General features: G+C 37.0%; 1 protein-coding gene across 1 annotated transcript in view; it reads right to left on the bottom strand.

The window, feature by feature from the left end:
- ca10a (carbonic anhydrase Xa) overlaps positions 1–21,121 on the bottom strand; it is a 176,200-nt gene that overhangs the window by 57,272 nt on the left and 97,807 nt on the right.

The raw sequence follows: 21,121 nt of genomic DNA, 5'->3' as shown, positions 1-21,121 counted from the left end.
TGAGAGCATGAAGTGTGGCGTGAGAGTGCCATGGCTTGTCGGACATAGCAACAGTAACTAAGGGGGTGGGTCATTGTGAAGGATCAATTAGTGGTTTATTAAGGCAGTAGTTATTTAAATAGATTTTTTAGTTATTTAATAGTTATTTAATAGTGAGAATTGGACTGTAAAACTAAAGTGTGACCATTTTTCCTATTGTACCGAAATCGTACCGAACCGTGACCCCAAAACCGAAGTACATACCAAACCGTGACTTCTGTGTACCGTTACACCACTAGTGTAGAGTATTTAATCTGTATCGGCACATGCAAGAACCGTTAAGGTAACTGTACAAGGTAATGTACAAATTATAACTCGTGCTCTCTAGAAGTCATCACGCTATCTTAGGACAGTTCAGGCAGTGCTGGTAGCTTTTCCAAGCTCTCTCAATCAGCGGGGCTTTGTTCAATAAATCTCTCTAATTTGGGCAGAGCGGAATTAAAAGGCCAAAGCTGAGAATATAGAGCACTGACAAACATGAGGCACATGGATGTGGCTCGGGTGTTTATGGCCTCTCTTTAACAGGCAGTACTTTGCGGATTTAATCCCACCGCCAGGCTCCAGTACTTCTTTCTATCGACAGATTTGTGGTGTCTCCCTTCTATTGATTTCTCTCCTCTCTTTATCACTCAGTGTTTACTGTAAGTGAGTTGTGTAGCTCTTTGTGTCTCAAGCTTTGTTGCTCTGCACTGGACATCTTAAACAGAACAGAAAGGCAGAGAGGCCAATCCGGCTTGTGTTATGGAATTCCGTTAAACGTCTTTAACGGAAGGAAGGGAACACTAAACATGTCTCTCTTCAGGTTTACATTATGCACATTTTCAACTTTTAATGGCTTCTGCACTTCGCCTAGAATGGAATGCTGTTGGCGGCATTGAGATACGTCTGTTTCAAGGGATTACTGCTATCAGCACTCAGAGGCAATTTGTCTGGGAAACGCATCTTTCGGGGGATAGAAATACACATTGGACAGGTCCGCTTTCCATAACTTTGACAAATTACCTCATTACTTCACCTAGCTATGGATGAAAGTACAGAAAAGATTATGTTCATTAAAGTCCCCCACCTACTATAGAGGCTAACATGAGGCCATTTAGCAGTACAGCAACACTGTCTGACCACACATCCTACCACAGATGATATCTCAATGTTCACAAACTCTGTATCCTCTGTAATCATAGATATAAAGTAAATAGCCCCTATAGGGGTTCAAATTTCTCATGGTTTAGTTTGCATCACAGTTTTGGTTCAGAAAATACACGGTACTCAGCTGTGTCATTTTTTGAGTTTAATTTTGTGCTGTGTCATTTTTTGAGTGTTGCTCTTGCCAATATATATATATATATGATTTATTTATTTATTTTTTTTCAAAATAATCATGATCATAATCATAATCAAATAATGATTGTATTTCAAAAGTGAATTGGAGTAGAAAATTAACTTTACAATTAGATTTAGAAATGAATGCAAAACCTGCCTTATGTTATTAAAAAAAAAAAAACACACAGTTTAATAATAAAAAAAGCAATTTTATGTTTAGCTTTTTCCCTCCTGCTGTACCGAACCGTGACTTCAATACAGAGGTATGTACCGAACAGTCATGTTTGTGTACCATTACACCCCTAATATACACTGCCCAGCCAAAAAAAAAAAGTTGCTGTTTGGATTTTAATAGGCAAATACTTAATCTATGAATGGATCATTGGAACAGTGATTATTATGTTTCTAGCATGTTATATGTTTGGCAACAGTTCTTTTAACCCTTAAAGATGGAGTGTGTAGCTTTTCATTTCTTAAACAACCATGTGGGAAGACACATCATGGCCATATTCCAGGATGACAATGTCAAGATTCACCAGGTGTATGTGTGAAAATGATTCTTCATGTTCCCTACCGACAATTATTTCACAATTTGAGCCTGATGAATCTTGACATTGTCATCCTGGAATATGGCCATGGTACATCTTAATACATGGTTGTTTAAGAAATGAAAACACACATTCCACCTTTTAGGGTTAAAAGAACCATTGCCAAACATATAACATGCTAGAAAAATAATAATCACTGTAATAATGATCCATCCATAGACGACTTTTTTTTTTTTTTTTTTTTTTAGGCCTTGCAGTGTATATAAAACAGTATTTTACTGTAAACATGAAATGTCTCATTAAATCAATTTAAGTTTTTCACCTTATACAGGAAATTACCGTTAACCAATCAACAGGTTTTTATCGTAATTAATTTTGGCTAATATATTAATAATATAAATGTCTATTATATCTATATAACACACACACACACACCACATTGAAATTACAGAAATCCATTTGCATTTTGTAAGATGTCAACATTTACTGTTTAATAAATAATGGAAAAGATATACTTAGTTTTGTTGCAGTCATCAAAGATGAAACACTGGCAACTAGTAAACATCACGAGTGTTTAGCATCACAACGTTGATATTTTTGTTTATGTACAGAGTATATACAGTACTGTGCAAAAGTCTTAGGCACGTTAGTGTTTTCACCCCAAAAATGGATTTAAGCCAGTTATTTATATCTTTTGCTGTAGTGTGTCAGTAGGAAATATCAGTTTACATTTCCAAACATTTCTTTTGCCATTAATTGTTATAACCAAGTTAGATTTTTGTATGCGCAAGGAGTCTGACAGCAGCCGTTATGCTTCACACGGAGATCTGATCTCACCATCATCGAGTCCATCTGGGATTAAAAACTGAAACAGACTAAATCCAGAAGAACTGCGGCAACATCTCCAATATGCTTGAAGAAACCTACCTGCAAAGCTACCTGAAAAACTATGTGCAAGTGTACCTAGGACAAAAGCTGTTTTAAACACAAAGGGTGGTCACACCAAATATTGATTTGATTTAGTTAATAAAAGTTCATTGAAAAAATTAAAACTATTTATGACATTATTTTTGAAGGCATTCTTACTTTACAGCATTTTTACACAAGTGCCTAAAACTTTTCTCAGTACTGTAGCGTTGGAGGTGGGTTTCTTCAAGCGTCTTGGAGATTTTGCCACAGTTCTTCTGGATTTAGTCTGTCTCAGTTTTTTCTGTTTCTTCATGAAATCACAGACAGATTCGATGATGGTGAGATCAGATCTCCGTGTGGAGCACCGGCTATTGTCAGACAAAAATCTCACTGGATTAATAAAATTAATGGCAAAAGGAATGTTTGGAAAGGTAAACTGATATTTCCTACTGACACACTACAGCAAAAGATATAAATAACTGGCTTAAAACAATTTTTTGGGATGAAAATAATAAACGAGCCTAAGACTTTTGCACAGTACTTATACACACAATATTAGTGCCACAAAAATGCTCCAGTGGCAATTATTTATGATTTGTTTACCATCTCTAGGGTTTGTTTACTTGAAAGCATTTGAAAGAATTAGATGGCTCACTTATTACATTTTTTTGCTGTTATTGTAACATACATAAGCGATTTATTTGTTGAATACAGTACTTGTAAATGGGTCTGACTAGTGCTATAACTGTCTCTATCAAAGCACATGCAGTTCAGCTGCATCAATTACATTATATTTGTATCTTTGTACATACATTTGCAGCTTGACCTGTACAGCCAAGTATGGTAATGACTCTGGACAGCTTACAATTCCAACACATTTAAAATGTATATTGTCAGAGGTGTTGTTGGACACGGAGATGGCACAAAACCATGGGTGGTGAACAGTGCAGTTCCAATTTTTTATGGCAACTGTTTCAGCCCTAATAGCCAGACATTCTGAAACATTTACAAAGCCCATTCACAAGCCTCTTTACACAATTCTTTATGTGGCCTTGCAGGCTGAGGTTTGTTTTGTGGGCGGACAGACTAACGGGATTCGAAGAGGGAACAGACTGTTCACCAGACTTCAGTACACACTGAGCACATCTGTAAATTTCATTATTGTTTTATAATTCTCCCCTCTACCAGATGTACAAAACAGAGCAAACCCTTTCTAATAATTACAGGTCATTTCGACCACTCAATCTCACCCCACAGCCTCAGAAGAACTGGACGGCTAGCTTCCATAAATCAAACAAGTAAAGCTGATAACATAGTCTAACCCACCGTACATGCTTCCTCACTCTTCGGCTCTCCCGGGCCGGTCCGAGTGTCTGTTTACACTGGCCGCTTGGCATCTCCATCAATACTAAAACAGTATTTGAGCTGGCTTCACTCAGCTGTCATTCAAACTGTGAGTGCCACTAATAACATGCCATAAACAATGCAAGGGGAAGCAATGAGAACAGCGAGAGGACAGACATGCACTTCTCCAAAGTAAACACAATGGAATGAGATGGCTTCGTGTCTCCTCTGACACAACGGTTTCATCATCCGACCCCTGTGCGCTTCCCTTTGATGTGAACGGTTATATATACTGAAGAGTAGAACAAACTGAGCTGCAATATTCTTTCTGTCAATATAGTCAAGCATCAAAGTCGGGACAACCTCATATCCTTCAGCTTGTTGTTTGAGGTCAAGAGTCAATGCACAAAAAAAAAAAAAAAAAAAAAAAATCTCTCAAATGGCAATGAACATTATGACGCTCAGCTTTACAATCAAAGCAGTTTCTTGTTTTTGTATGCTTTCATTCTCGCTGCATTAGCTGGGTTAATAGTCAGTACTTGGTGCTCACAGCCTTGGACTCAGGGCTGAAAACAAAGCCATGTGTGGGTTCCTCCAAGTACATCCAGGCTAGAGAGATCTGCTTTATTCTCTAGGAGGTTTAAGAGAGCACTTGCAACATTCATTATTGTCCATTCAGAATGAACCGTTCACCTCCTCTCAACAAAGAATATAGGAAATATAATGGAAACATTTTCCGCTATCATATGCATATTTTCTTTCACAAGTGTATAGACACATGTTCGTAACAAAAATATACATTTTTTATATATTGAAATGCAGCTGTGGTATATATATGTGTCAAGCAAAGGAAACAACAAAAACGGTCTTGAATTTACTGGAGAATTTAGTTGAGGAAACAAATATGGATGTGACTGCAAATATCACCGGTTTTATGTAGTCTTTCCTTTAGTAGCTGTGTTGTGGAAATTCAGAATAGATAAACTTTGCCCCATAAACAAGGCTGCTTTAATAGCATTGCTATGTCATCTGTTTGGGACAGTCAAGTTCACATTCCAACCTTTAGCAGGATTTAATGATGGAGAAGGGTCACCACACACACAGTGCTATTTCTGGGACACTCCTGGTATGATTGCAACCTATCAGCGGTGTCAACAGATCAGTCTGCCAATGAAGGCTCAAAGGTCAAAGCTTTTAGCCGAACAAAAGGCCAATTTACCTCCAATTCAATCTTTCTCTCTTTCTCAACGCCTGTCTTTCATTCATCTATCTTCAATCTATCATCCTCAACCCATCTATCCACAATGTTCATATAAATCTGACTGAGGTGACTGCCTTAGGAAATTTATTGCAGATATAGAGAACTAGAGTAATGTTAATGGAATGAGGCAAAGAAATAATGTCTTAAAATTGATTTTATGAGATGATTACGGGACACATTCGTTGTGTTAACTTTTATTATTCAATTACATTAAGATTTGAGAAAAATGGACAGTGATGGGATGCTCATTTTGCTCATCCTATCAATTCATTAAAAAATACATAAAATACAATTCATTAATACGATTTACACCCATTCTATGATGAGCATGTTTTAATTTCTAAATATATAGTCATACACATAAGTCAGAAATTACTTAATGATGGAAAAAAAAAACAATCCTTAAAAGATTTATAAAATAATTAAAAATTAAAATAATTAATAAACAAACCTAGCGTAGTTTGGCATAATATTTAATTAATATTTCTAAGAATTAATAAAAAAAAAAAAAATGTAAAATGCTTAATATTATTACTTAAAGGCATAATATGCCATTTTTCGCCGCTAGAAGTCGCCTATTCAAAACAAAGGTGTAGCTTTTTAGTCTTCACCTCACAGCCGGTGGAAAAGAATCTGACCGGACTCGGGCAGAAATCATGTTCATGGGTGAGATTAGAGATGAGCGCAACTTGGCAAGTGTTTAAACTACAATATTTTTTATTATTACCCAAAAAAATGTGACCAATAATTATATAATCTAGTAGATCAATCTGTTCTGAGTAGTGATGTCCAGTTCTGGTTGAACCAGTTCACCAGATCGTCTGAAACTGTTCGCGGCCCGAGTCACAAATCTACAAGTTACTCAATCTAAACTCACTTTCGGACGTGCCTGACAGTCACTCCGGCTCAAAATGAGCCAATATCCTAAAGTATATGATCCTGTGATGCCGGTTTTTGCCAACTCATTCAGCACTCTAGTTAGTCCAATAGTACTCACTGAACTGAGAACAATCTTTCGGACATATCTTGTGCATGCAAACTGTCTGCCCATAGTTTCATAAATTAGGGGTGAAATGAGTGTTTCTGATGTCTTTTGAACAGAAACAAAGTATAAAACATATTGGAAATATAACAGTGATCCAACGGCAGTAGTACTTGAGTCAATAGCAGTACACTGACAGCAGTTCTCTCGAGTCAAGAGTTGGTTAATGGTTTTCAACAGTTCTCGAGTCACCAGTACACTGAGGAAACAGTTCAGACTCGGACATGTCCATGAAGAACCAATGGGCTGCTGATACAAGTATGCGTAAACAAGCAGTTGACTCGAATGAGGGGGTGAAATGAAAGGCTTTTTTTACGGTTTCTCATGGTTTATGTAAAAAATTGAGTTGATTAAGAGTATGTTATTCAATTTATATGCTCTAGACCTGTAAAACATGCAATGGTTCATTGAAAGAAACTGTCAGAAAGAACCAGTTTGAGGAAAAGAAACAGACTTCCAATCTCTAGCTCTGAGCACATACAAAATTCAAAAAGTTAATCTCAGGCCTTACATTTTCATCAATGTTGACAGTTTTTTTTCTTTTTCTTTTTTCTCTAATTCTACCAGACGTCCCTGCTCTCAATTCACAATTTCCATGTCTGGCTTGATCATTGAGCATGCACTTAGTCCAAACTTAGATAAAAGCTATCAAGAATGCACTTTAAGGCTCGTATTGCTGCAATTCGTCAAGCCACAACATTTATGGCGAGTGGCCTGAAATGGTTTACGTTACAGTGCTGTGGGGGAGAGCCACTTAACAAGCAAAGATACTGTATACCAAACAACACTACTGTATTCAAAAGCCCCCAATATCGGCCATCATATCACATGCTCTCCTGTTTCCAAGATTATCTGATGGAATGTGAGTGAGACGCGTAGCATACTTAGCAGATAACAGGAGAAGAAACAAAAATCTATTATTCATATTTCAACCATAATCGGCTGGTAAAGAATAGGAGGAGGGCCTATTTCTCTTTTCAACATCAAGGTCATGCGTATTAGAGATCACAGAAGACGTTAAAAAAGTATGTGTGCAATAATACACTCTCTCTGCTCACAAACACACTCTCTAAAGTGCTTCAGTAGCATGTATTACCAGACTCCATCAGGAGAAGGTGTAAGAGGTATATGTTTCCAGGTAATGGGAGCTGGCAATTCCATTTAGATTCTGGAGTGTTTATGTCTAAACTTAACCCTGTTTTCTTCAGCATGCCAACAAAGGCAAATCTGAGCGAGAGACATCCAAGTTCAATAAGCATGGGAATACAAAGTGGTGGAAACAAAAACATAACAGAATTTTACACATTTAAACAACTAAAAGCATTTTTCCACTAACTGAAGCGCGTCTATCACAATCTGTTGCTTTCTAGAAACTTTCAGGAGAGCCTAATGTGCATAGGGACTATAGTTATCATCAGATGAGACACTTGGGCCGAATTCACTAAACAGCAGCACTTTAGCACGAAGTATTTCAGCTCAAAAACCTGTCATATGCGGCTTCAAGTGCACTTCAAGTTGGGAAGCTGTTATTACGAATTGTCATGCATTCAAGATGGAAACAAATTACCCAGGTAGCCAAACCAAAACAAATAAACAAGAATGACTACAAAAGCTGTTGAAACAGTAGATGAATATACAGTAACAACATTTATCTGCATGATTTTACATGTAGTTCTAAACGCAGGTTTAGGAGGAGCCTAAACATTCAGTCCTGTCAATCATCATTATGAGCGTATATAAGCAGCAGTCACTGCGTCATCCCAGCAATGATTCTTCCAGCGTTCCTCCTCCTCCTCTATTTCTCTTATTCTCCCTCTGCGCAGTACTGTTATGCTCGGTTTAGCTCAGAGCTCAAGCCGAGCCTCGGGTTCGAGCTTCCTTCAAGGACAGCAAGCCAATTTTTTTAATCAATTAAAAAGTTAATATATGAAGTAAATATTAAATATGTTTAAAAAAAAAAAAATATTTTTTATATATATATATATATATATATATATATATATATATATATATATATATAACTACTACTACTACATTTTACACAATTACCATTTTATTCATTCTGTTTTCTAAAGACTGGTGAAAAATCACGAGATAAAGCTGTTAACTGAGTAAAACGATTAAAGTTAACAGTAAGAAAAAAAAACATTTTTATTTTATTTTAAAGACTTAACTGTTGCATTAATATAATGAGTAGATAAAATATACGCTGTCAACATACAAAGTAAATCTCCATATAATATCTGAATACTTTTGACTTTAGCACTGTGACAGTATAAAAGCGATTATTTGATTTTAGAAACATTGGGCCCTATTTTAACGATCTAAGCGCATAGTCTAAAGCGCACAGCGCAAGTGCACTTAGGGCGTGTCCGAATCCACTTTTGCTAGTTTAAGGACGGGAAAAATGTTCGGTGCGCCCCGCGCATTGTCTGAAAGGGTTGTCCCTATTCTCTTAATGAGTAATAGGTGTGTTTTGGGCGTAACGCGCAATAAACCAACCAGAGTCTCGTCTCCCATTCCCTTTAAAAGCCAGTTGTGTTCGCGCCATGGCGTATTCGCTATTTACAAGGCGGAATTTGCAAGCGGAAAAACTGAACGCGTCTCTATTGAGGAAACGGATCTGCTCATGCGCGAGGTTAAAGCACGAGCAGACCATCTACGGGACAAGCCACCAAAGCATTTTTATCTTTATGCATACAATAATAATCTTTTACATTGTAATCCTTTTATTTTTAATTTGGCATGTTTGTGTGCTGTTGCGCTTCCCTGTGTGTGTAATAAGCAGAATGTACGCAGAATGTGCACCCGCCTATAGGCGCATATTACTAACGCGCTCTTTAAATAACAAAACAAATATTGTGCCATTGACTTTAGACCGGTTTTCAGTTGGTCAATGGCGCAGTCTATTTCAGTTGCCTCCAAATAGTAACGCGTCAACAATGCACCTGAACACGCCTCGTTTTCAGACCAGCATGCCCATGAGCGCACAAATGGGTGAAACACATTTGCTATTTAAACAACGTGGCGCAGGACGTGAAAATGATAACTGCGCCGGGCTGAAACTAGCAAAAAACACTTGTCGCGCCTGGCGCTGCATTGCACAGGTGTATGATAGGGCCCGTTGTCTTTACAATGCCATGCTTAATGTTTTTCATACATGAAAAAAAAAAAAAAAAAAAAAAAAACGTTTTATATTTTAGAAAGGAGATTGCTCACATTTTGAAAGTTTGAAAATCTTTAATATTACTGAAAAACAGCTCTGCACTGTAAAAAAGAATTGTTGGTTTAACTTAAAGTAAGCTACCTGGTTGCCTTAAAATTTTGAGTTCATTGAAATTAAAAATGTGAGTTAATACAATGAAGGCAGTTGGTTAAATCAATAGAAACTCAAAATATTATGTTATCCGAATCACATTAATTATCTAAGTTGATTTGCTAAAAGAAAAAACGTGATAAATCATGAATATTTTTTTTTACAGTGTGTGGACTAAAAAAACAAATCAAAAATAACTATTGTGGTAGACTTTCCCCTACGCACCTGACTTAAGTTTACCTGTTTACCTGGGGCGTCTCCTAATCGACACCCAAGCATCTACTGGCGACACTCAATAATATACCTGATCTTCCGGGCCGTCTCCTAATCGACACCCAATAATATTTCGGTCAACGTCTTGACCCTTTTAAACCTAGTGCTCCCTAACTTGCTGCACAGCAATAACCAGATAGACTCCAGACTATGCCTTAGAATATGCTTTATTCACGGCAGGAGGACCTCGTATCAATCAAAGAGAATCCCACCAGCAAGAAGAATACAACAGTTTATATAGGATAGGAGCATGGTAAAGCATTCTACAATATGATTGGTTCTTCATATGTCAAACCCTTCTGTTACTAGGTAAAGCAAGATCTGCCCAAATCATGTGTTTATTAGTTCGTTGGTTACTCAATATCATGGGACTATTATATTTAGATAGTTGTCTAGCTGTCCCTGAGTGTCATTTCCACTTTTCTTATATTTGGACATGATTCAGACACACACTGACTTAGGCCCATGCAAGGTTTGAGGACATTTAGGTTTCAGAAGCATATAAATGTTATTTCCTGCAAGGAAAAATAAATGTTATGATTAAAAAATTCCATCACACTATTCACAAAACTATTCACTGCCATCTACTGCAGACGTGCTGTCCACCATGTTTCATGTAGAACTGCCACTTCAACTCAACTACTCGGATATCACCGAGAAATTTCATACTTGTAAAAATATATTTTGCTTGGTCATTGTGCATATAAATCATAACTACGATATTTCTGACCCCACTTGAAGGGAGTATTATTCAATAACCACTTATTGTTTAGCTTGACCAGCCGCTATATTTGCTGCCTTCAAAAGAGATGTTAGTGTACATTCTCTTTAGATCATGACAGCAGTAATTCATAAAAAAAAAAAAAAAAAAAGATCAAATTGATGAAAAAAAAAAAAAAAAAAAAAAAAAAAAGCTTTATAACCACACATGAATCCAGATGCTGGTGTAGTTGTGCACACATTCTGCATTTTAAATTCGCTCCATCTTCCACAGCTCAGAACTGGTCTGCAAGATGGAAAACAAAGTTGTGAAAATTGCATTCAGCACAGGTTTTTTGGCAGCACTTTTGTTGTTACCTGATGAGCATAACTCCTGTAGTGAATCTGGTGCTAACACAGCACACGCTATACATTCCTAGTGAATTACATCCTTATGTTCTTTCTGTGCTTAATGTTAGGGTAAACTTGGACTGAATTTGTTTAAGATTACACTGATTTAGTTGGTTGTTTCTATACAGTGCACTGCTTCAGGTCAATACAAAAAAAAATAATAAAAAAAAATAGTATGTATTTTCACCAAACATCATTTTTATTGTCACTAAGGACAAAGTTTGGAGTGGTAGAAGATCAAAGCATACACTAACAGTGGCCCCTGGTGCTTTCCGCGCTGACTTGAAGAGGTGAAGGACACTTTCGCTGCAAGACCCAGGCTTTGTTCAGCTGTGCTTTGATGCAAACTTCATGTCCTAATTTCACTTGTCACACTTGGTTTCTCAGACCGCTGTTGCGTTTCTTCTCCATCTGAGTCCAAGTGTGTGGGTTCGTGCGTGCATGCGTGCGACCGTAAGTGTGTTCAATATTTCCTTTTCTCTCAGTGTGTGAAGGACTTTTATGAGAGCTCCATTCATATTTCCTCTCAAGGCACTCTCTGTAAAGGCTGCACAGAAGGAAAAAGAGCTTCAGCTATGGACATGAAAACACTTGAGTGTTCTCCTGCAGCCTGTGCCACGTGCTGCTCTTATTGCATGTGCCCCGTGAGACTCCATCAGAATACCTACTTTTGAATGGCTGTCAATAAAGAAAGATTCTTTATGCAGTCAGATGGTGTAGTTGTGTCACCCACCAGAAGAGGCTAACAGATCCATGCTGTAAGGACATTGTAACATTATCTACAGCGTGAGATGGAAGATACAGATCGTGTGGGCGCTTTGGGGGTGTCAAATCCCAGCTAGTCTCAGCCTCAGACGTCATGCCCACAGACTGTTGGCTGAACGTCTAATGCATATGGCACACTTAACTGGAAACACTTCAGAATTTTTGAAGTCGTTACCTGGTTGGTTGAATTCTACAGGATGTCCAGGAGACACGTGTGTCGTGTTCTTTAATGGTCTGCATGGAAACAAATGCCGTGACACCAAACCCCCCTCGTGGAAGAAGAACACTGCCGCGTTTAAAAAGTGCTTATTTAAAAAAAATAGTTGTTCCATGTGGCATTACCATAATCCACATATTACGATGAAAAATACTATTTTTGAAAAATGTATAAGAACATAATTAAGTGCATACATTTCTGTCATTCATTTGGCAAAAAATGGTTTTGTTGACTATGCATTTTACCTTTGAAATCTAAGACAAGTGCAACTCTGGCGCATCACATGTGTATCTTCCATACTTCTCGTTAGCCGCTTTTCCACCGTCGGGGCAAACCGTTCTCTTTGCTTTACTGTTCCATTCCATGCCGATCTGATCCGAGCCGGCCGGTACAAATATGGTTTAGTCAACAAAACCATTTTTTGCCAAATGAATGACAGAAATGTATGCACTTAATTATGTTCTTATACATTTTTCAAAAATAGTATTTTTCATCGTAACGAAGCTCTTCAGTTGTTGCCTTAGTAACGCAAGAGTTTACACACGATATGCGATGTAAATAGTGACCGCATTATGTAGGATGATTAGTTATTTCTTTTTGTAGTATGATTAATTTGTGTTCATGTTGCTCAAATATCATGTTTAGCAAGCTATGGAGAAACTGGCAGCCAGGCAACAGACAAGTGACCGATCCTGAGTGACGACGTCACTACTCGCATTCTAGCAGAACAGTTCGGCACGGTTGGCTGATACCGGGTTTGGCATGGCGGTGGAAAGCGGATTTTGTGAGCAGTGCAGTGGTGTAATGGCAATTTACAATAAAATCTTTCATTACAGATTTAGTTTCCAAACAAATCAAACATATGGGTGACCCCTTAAACTTGGTAAAAAAGATAATCCGTTAACCATCCTGATTGGATGGTGAAAACATGAATTTTATTGTAAATTTTTTCATTTATTTGTATTACTTTCACATTAGTGTGCACATCCTACGCTGTTATTAATATGGGGATCGGCTGGAAATAGCGACTTCTCCTGGTTTGATTTAGTATTAATATTAAAATCTGAACGCACTCTTTACATTACTTGCTTTTCAAATGTCCAACGGGCCATATTTAAAGACATTGCGGGCCGCCAGTTGCCCATCCCTGGTGTAAATAGAATATATTGCTATTTTGCACCTAGTGAAAATAGCCGCTACCTTAAAGAAAATCTAAGTTTATTAAAAAACTACAAGACAACACTTGGTCCCCTTACTGACAGCTCAATTTATGTTCATTTGCAAACAATGTTAATTATAACCTGTTAATCAAATGTAAAACTGTATTACCCAGCCATATACCCAATTTTGCAAAAATGTTTTTTTTTTTTTTTTTTTTAAAGAAGTCTCATATGATCATCAAGGCTGCATTTATTTGAACAAATATACAGTGAAAAATATATGAAATGTTATTACAATTTTAAACTACAATTTGCATCTCTTTTCTATTTTATATATATTAAAATGTAATTTATTCCTGTGATGGCAAAGCTGAATTTTCAGCAGCCATTCCACTCCGCAGAACCAAGTGTAACATGTTCCTGGATCAACATCTTTGTTGGGTCAAACCAAGGAAAGCCTTCAAAACCCACGCAAAGAATCGTGTAAAATCCAGCAAACCTTGAGATTATTACTTGTGACATTAGATATTCAGAATGGATATGAGAAATATGTATATAATATAATATGGATATATGGATATGTATAAAACTAAATTAACAACAATCTCAAATATTTTCTAATTTCATTAAACATTTTTATTCAATTTCATTAAAAAAAATTTTTTTAATCAAACATGGACCTTTATTTTTGTTAAAAAGGCTAATTTCTGCTATTGTATTGGGTGCTTGTGGTACAGACGTACCTGCTCGTCCAAAATCGGCTCGAAGTCGTGCATCTTCGGAAGCGGAGCCGCTTGCAAAGTTACAAAAAAAATGCCATGCACACCGCTACGTGAAATGGGGTCTCACGCATGACCGTGTGCACCTTTTTGCACTCCTGTGGGTGCGGCGATTATAAACCAATATCTGTTTAAGAGAGTTTTAGATTTCATATGTTTTGTTTTGCGTTTTTCTTAAAGTTTTTAGATGATTGACGTTTAGCTAACTGTAACCAAATAACGGGAGACTGACCTCAGTTTGCACCCTGAAAATTTCCTACAGACACTTCTTTAAAACAGTCAACCCTCCTAAATGTCACTGTATAATTCCAACACTGTTTGATCAAGTCAATATACAACTACCTCAAAGGTGCCAATTAGAGACGGAGAGACAAAGAGAGAGACGAGAGGCACAGTGTAAAAAAAGAATAGATAAATAATAGCAAAAGAAAAAAAGGGATAGAGAGCGTGAGGAAGAAGCAGACATTAGCAAGAGGAGAAAAAGAGAAAGCTAGGCAGAGTAGAGAAGCCTCCACTGTCAATTTCTCAGCACAATCGATTCCTGACAGAGAGGCTTGTGGCAAGAAAGGGAATTAATAGCCCTCAGAGGAGTCCAAACAGTGCAGGCTCACTGACTCCAGAGAGTTTTCCTCTGACCCTACACAGGGAGATTAGTGAGCTGTGACTAGCATCCCCTGATCCTGAATCAGTTTAAGCACGTAGATAATCCAAAGCCTGGGGATTTGAGTCTCCCAACAATGCACAGGGGTCCTGCTGGGTGTGCTCGCTGCCTCTGATTTCCGTCGCTGGAGAGGTTTGGAGGGCGTTAGGACAATGAACCAGCAACATGAAACAGCATTCCTAACACATTTGACTTCTGTAATGTGAATTTCTAAGTGAAACGAAGTATTCAGCTAGATATAACGTATGGGTGGGACTTGATTGTGTCATCCAAAATTGAGTTGAATCAAGGAAAAAAGAAAAAAGAAAGTTAATACATTTAAATTAAATTAATAAGTATTCATTTGTCAATGCTGTTATTAAGACTGAGGGAGATTTATGCTAATTGCTAACAACTACAGGATATAATTTTATCAACATGAATATAGCTAATGGCATCTAGTTGCATAAACAATTAAACTGCTATCTGACAAGACTGAACAGTTTCATTTTTATCAGTAATGACCGAGTACTGTATGCTTACTCAAAAAAAAAAAAAAAAAGTGACAAAAGTCAAAGTGCAAACACACATGGGATGATTTAAGATTAAAAGCAGCAGATTTCCTCACATTTTGAGAAGCATATGGGTGACGTTCATCTACTGTATGTACGTTCTCTATCAGATCTGAAAAAGCGCTTCAGATATTTCAGAGCAGGCAGCCATATGGAGTGAGAGACCTGGGATAAATGGAGCTTGGTCGAAAGTTTGTTTGATGTAACACGGTTTGGCAGGCAGAGATGCTGCTTTATGAAGACTGGTGAAACATCCAGAAACTCAATTGCCCAAACCCACCCCTCCTGAATCTCCGTACACGTGAGAGAACTGAACTAAAACTGAAAATAACTAAATGAAAGTATGACTTAGACCTTTTCTGATTCATTCTGGCAACACCATCATGCAATATGTCAGCAATAATACTGTAAAAATAGATACTTTGACAGTTTTTCAGATTGCCAAAACCCTCTGGAGAACCTGGAGGTGCTAAGACTGTCCTATTGTGTACTCAAGGAACTTCAATGTATAATTTATCTGCCTCAATTCCATTTTTTAAAAGCCTTTTTCAATTTTTTTTTTTTTCTTCAGGGAACTGTGCTTTCTAAAAATTGTGCTTAAAGGTTCTTCATAGGGTTCCACCAGTGTGGCAATAACCCTTTAAGCCAATATAAAAAATAAATAAACGTTAATAAGCAAAATATTAATACATAATTTATAGAATAAAATTTTTTTTATACAAAAGTAATGTATTAGCAAATATTATTAAGCAAGCAATTTTGAGTACATCTTTCTTGCTGTCATTAAACTGCATAACATCTTGAAACCTGAAACTAATATCAGCATCAGCCATTGAACAACCCATACTGGTTGAACACTTGTGTTAATAGTATTTACCAAAACACTTGTATTAAGCTGAAAACATCCTAAAACTTGTCTGCTGAAACACATACAACATAAAATGAATGCCATTCATGGTTTAAAGCTAAATGAAAACAATCATCATTCTCCAGATTAGATGAACTGTTCTACTGGCACAAAACTCATTTAACACAAACAGATGTCTAATTTCTCTTAACCTTGACCCATAAATGCTGCATTCTTGAACCCCGATGGTCTTGACTGAGTCATCATTATATTGCTCAGCCGTAGAACTCTACTTTCTCTGGCTAAGTGAGTCATATTCACTGAAGCGACAAAATAATTACCGTATTCAATGTTACTGCAGTAGTGGCTCCTGATAAGGAGAGAAGAGACATCAGGAATGGCTCACAATGTCAAATATGGCAGATTCATCACAAATACTAGTGTATCGCATGATAAATTAGACAGTAGGGGAGAACGGGGCTAGTAGTCTAGTACAACTAGAGATGCTCCAATCAGGATTTTTGCAGCCGATACCAACTACCAATTATCCCGATCATTCAAGCTTTATATAAGTGATACATGTATGTAAACTCATAGGAAACTAATAGAAACTAATAGAAAACCTTTAAAATTTAAAATAGATTTTAATCATATTTAGAGGTACTTCTGTTACAATACTGTAACTGTAGTTCTTCCAGCTCTGTTTCAGCTGTGCGCTCAGACTATTCTATAGTGTACGGTACATAAAGACCTGTCAATCTGAACAATCAATCCAATCCAAGTGCACTCCAGCTTTAAAGCAGTGTTTGATTGGTCTCTACACATCATCCCTACCCACCATACCCGAGATCCAGTTTCCATCGGTTGAACTTTCAAATGACGTTGGAAAACACTGTCATGATCACAACTCGTGTGATTGTATCCCGGAAGTCCTATAGCTTTAGCCACGCAGCATGTCATGTCACTCCGTATGGACTTTCCCAAGTTCTATGCATCATGTTATGTTGTGTGTGGGCTCATTTGAATCGAGACAAACTGCTCTAAATAAAGAAGTTACAAAGCAGAATGTGGCACAAAAGTCTTTGTTTACTGTTTACATGCACGTTGGCTTCAACTTTTTACTGGTTTACCTAAATCAAATTGCAAACGGTTCATGAGATCGGCCAAATTTACTGACTCCCGATCGAGTCATAGAATGTGATTATCGGCAGATACCGATCTGTGGTTGATCGATCAAAGCATCCCTCAATACAACTGCACAAATTCTTGCTTTCATACATTTCATGGTGAGGCAAATTCTGTTGTTTGATTTAATTATAGAGCACAATTAAAACATCAAAACATTGACCAATGTGCTGTACAATCATGCATGTAATAAAATAACACACTAACAGCAGCCAACAATGCATGCAACCAACATCTCACAAAAAAAAACAAAAACAAAGATATAAAAAAAGCAAGAGCCTCCTCTTTCTCGGTCGATCTACTCCTCAGAACATCTAAAATCATATGGTTAGATGACTTCAGGTTCCTCTAAAAGTTGTGAATGTATAAAAGATAAGTTAAATAAGAGGGTGCCAAATTGTTAAGAGCTTATATACTAAGATCAGTAATCTAAAATCGACCTCCTGTCCTGTTTTCGTAGAGGTAGGTACACCTGAGTGTCTCCAGCATAACAGTGAAAAGATATTCCATGCCTTTGAAAAATAGAACCTAAAAGTAGCATGTAAAGTAAAAACAAAATTGGGCCGAGAATAGAAACTTGCAGAACACCACATATTGTCACAATTGTACTGGAGCACATTGTCACGTGTTTTAAATATTAGAAATGTATACAATATTTCTTAGCCACAACAATAGCTTTTTTTTTTTTTTTGTATCCTTATGAAACAATTTTATTTCAATAGTTGTTTCAAAATAATTTTACTGGTCAATGTTAAACTAACCACACAATTTTTCCTGGGCAATAACGGTCTGTATGTTCAATAGCTTCTTATAGCCAAGACTTTAATGTCTAAACAGAAATTGACTTTCAAAAATACACCAACCTTTGGAAATATTGAGTAGAGTAAAAAATGTGACAACTAGCCCCAGTCTACCCCTATATATTAGAATGAAGAGCTGTTTTGATGTACAAATAAGTAGACCCCACAAATACAAACAGTCTCTATACACATGCTTTTCATTGAATATTAAATCTCCAGTGTGCAAAGACATGCAGGGGGTTTATTCATGTGAAACTCCTCTGCAGCTCAGCTATACAGTGCAATATAACCTCAATGGCAGTGTTTTGCATTCAGGAGCTGTCTGAAAGAGACCCATGTACTTCTGCTCAAATTCTGGTCATGTATTGCACTCCAGTGTTTTTGAGGTACAATGTATAATAAACGAGACTGTGACAGAAATGACAGATTGTAGTGTAGTGCATCTGCGAAAGTCAGAATTTTGGAAGCTTCCCAACTTAAAAATGGGAAACTGAGAAAGAGAGAGACAGAGAGGTAATGAGATAGAGAGGAGCCGGATGGAACAGGAAAGGAGAGGGAGGTGAAAGAGAAAGAGGCAGTGAACAAGAGGAGGGGGGGGGGATAGTTGAGAAATAGAAACACGGGCATGCAGGAAAATGAGGAAGTGCCTCCAAACAGCGGAAACTTTGGGGAAGAATAAATGTCACTGTTCCAAAAAGACTGAAGCCATATTAATCTCCTGGATAGCCTTCAAGCCCACCGCACATTAGAGGAAATAGCCCAGCTAGGCTGCCGACCCATTCAATCTTCCCTGCATTCCTCCGAGAATCTTTTGTACAGCCAAGGCCCAATGCAATAAAGAGTGATTGAACATCGCTTGAGAAACCACCCATGGAAGGAGCAGGTTTACATTTTAATTATATCAAACAATAAAGCTGGAGAAAATCGGTAGAAGCAGGCAAAGGCCGCAATTTACTGCAAGGCAGAGCTATTTACCTCATCAGACTGTGATGGCTTTTTATTGATGTTAAGGGCACTGCTTTGAAGAGGAGTGCTGTATAATTATACTACATCAATCTCGCTTGGACCGCACCATGGTATTTGATGTAATTGAAATTATGGAAATTGTCAGGCCTTGTTTTAAAAGAAAGATTATTCTGGTTTTTCCCGCCAAGGCACTGAAGCTGTGCTGATTGTCAGGGTTTCTTCTAAATATTTATTTATTATTATTTCATTTATATAGTGTGTGTGTGTGTGTGTGTGTGTAAGACTAAAATAAAATGTGTAATGAAATCAAAACAAAATTATGGAATTTTATTTCATTACTTTATCATTTTTTTCATGAAATATAAAAAATAAGGCTAAACTACAATCTGAATCATTTTATTTTACGATTAAATGCATGTTCTGGAATGTTCTGGAAAGACATAAGTGAAAATAACAGCAGCTTTCCTCTTGCTTTACTTCCAAGGATTTTTAATAAGCATGATAAATGAAGACATAAGCAAAGCAAGAGGGATGGATGGCAAAAAGACATTGCATGTAGTTCCACATTTTTTAACCCTCTATGGTACGCAATATGATATCAATGAGGAAAAAAATTATTTGTGTTGTTTTTCCTGCTTATAATTAGACACTTTAACAATATCAATAAATATTTTAATACATTTAATTAATTAATTTATTTTTTAAGTGTGTTGCCTCGAGACAACATTGTACCACAATGGAAAAATTGAAACATTTGGTATTTTCATGTAGAAAAAAAGAAATATTTATTGAAAACATCAATTTCTTTAATTAGACACTTGAACAAACAAATTTATCCAGTTTGTAATGTATTAAAAGTTTCATATTTAATAAAAAGTAACGTTTTATATGCAGCTGTTGCCCTCAGGCAACATTGTACCATAGTGGAACACAAGTATTACCAAACCATCATGTTATTATATCAAGTTATCATATCCATCTTCATCCTCATCTCCATCTTCTCTCTCACCCTCACTCTCACCCTGACGGATTGTCACTATGATTTCATCTTCCTCATCACAGTATGACCCCTCATCATCACCCTCATCAACTGGCTGTGCTACCTGTGTTTTATACCTTTTTGAAGTGCTATAGAAAATGTGCAGATCATAATATATGCAGATATAGTATGTTAATTACTATTCTTATAAGTGCATTACAAAGTCATGTGAAAATGCAAATATATTTAGATAATTCGAACTCTTTTCCTTACAAATATAATACGTTTGTATTCAAACCTATTATGCCTGTATGGCCTTATGAGATTCCATTATGGTACAACGTTGCCTTGAGGCACCACACAGTTTTTTGTTATTTTCTCTAAAACATTTGATGATATATAATGTAAAGTTCTTGAAAATACTTCACTTGCCAGTGAAGGGGACTCGTATTTTTTGTGGGTGATTAAATGGATACAAACAAGTGAAAAAAGCACTTTTCATTGGAGAAAATATGGACACAAAATTGGAGAAAACAGGACACAAAATTTGACCTGTTGGTCATGTTTTGGTCGTTTCTGCACTTTTATTGATTAGTATTTGAGTTATTCTGTCCTGAGATAAGTTTGATCAATCAATTGGTGCCTTATTTTATTAAAAACAAACTAAAATAGACCATGTTGCCTGGAGGCAACACCGTATGTTATGCTGATGTTGAATAAGCCTTGAACATTTCATTGTTTTGGCAGAACAGAACTGTTATATGTCAAGAATAGGGATGAGCGAGAACTCGCCTCATTTCGATTTTCCAGAAACAATTCGCTTGAGTTAGAACATCCTTATACGATACGCTGATTGGTTGACGGATTGACTGCTGATGGGATTCTGGCTTGCTTGCCCTCTGCCCTTGTACATCTCAGAGGCTTATATAGATCTCCGATCTCCCCAAGCGTGTGACACATTAGCGATACGGCTCTCTTGTGATACTAAATGACAGTGCTGCGAGCCGTTGGTTATGCTAATTCAGTGCTATATCGTCGATAAACATCAG

The sequence above is a fragment of the Ctenopharyngodon idella genome, chromosome 12 (genome assembly GCF_019924925.1).
Source record: "Ctenopharyngodon idella isolate HZGC_01 chromosome 12, HZGC01, whole genome shotgun sequence".
Lineage (NCBI taxonomy): Eukaryota > Metazoa > Chordata > Actinopteri > Cypriniformes > Xenocyprididae > Ctenopharyngodon > Ctenopharyngodon idella.
The sequence above is the reverse complement of the archived record's forward strand: the minus strand, read 5'-3'. Positions and strand labels throughout refer to the sequence as shown.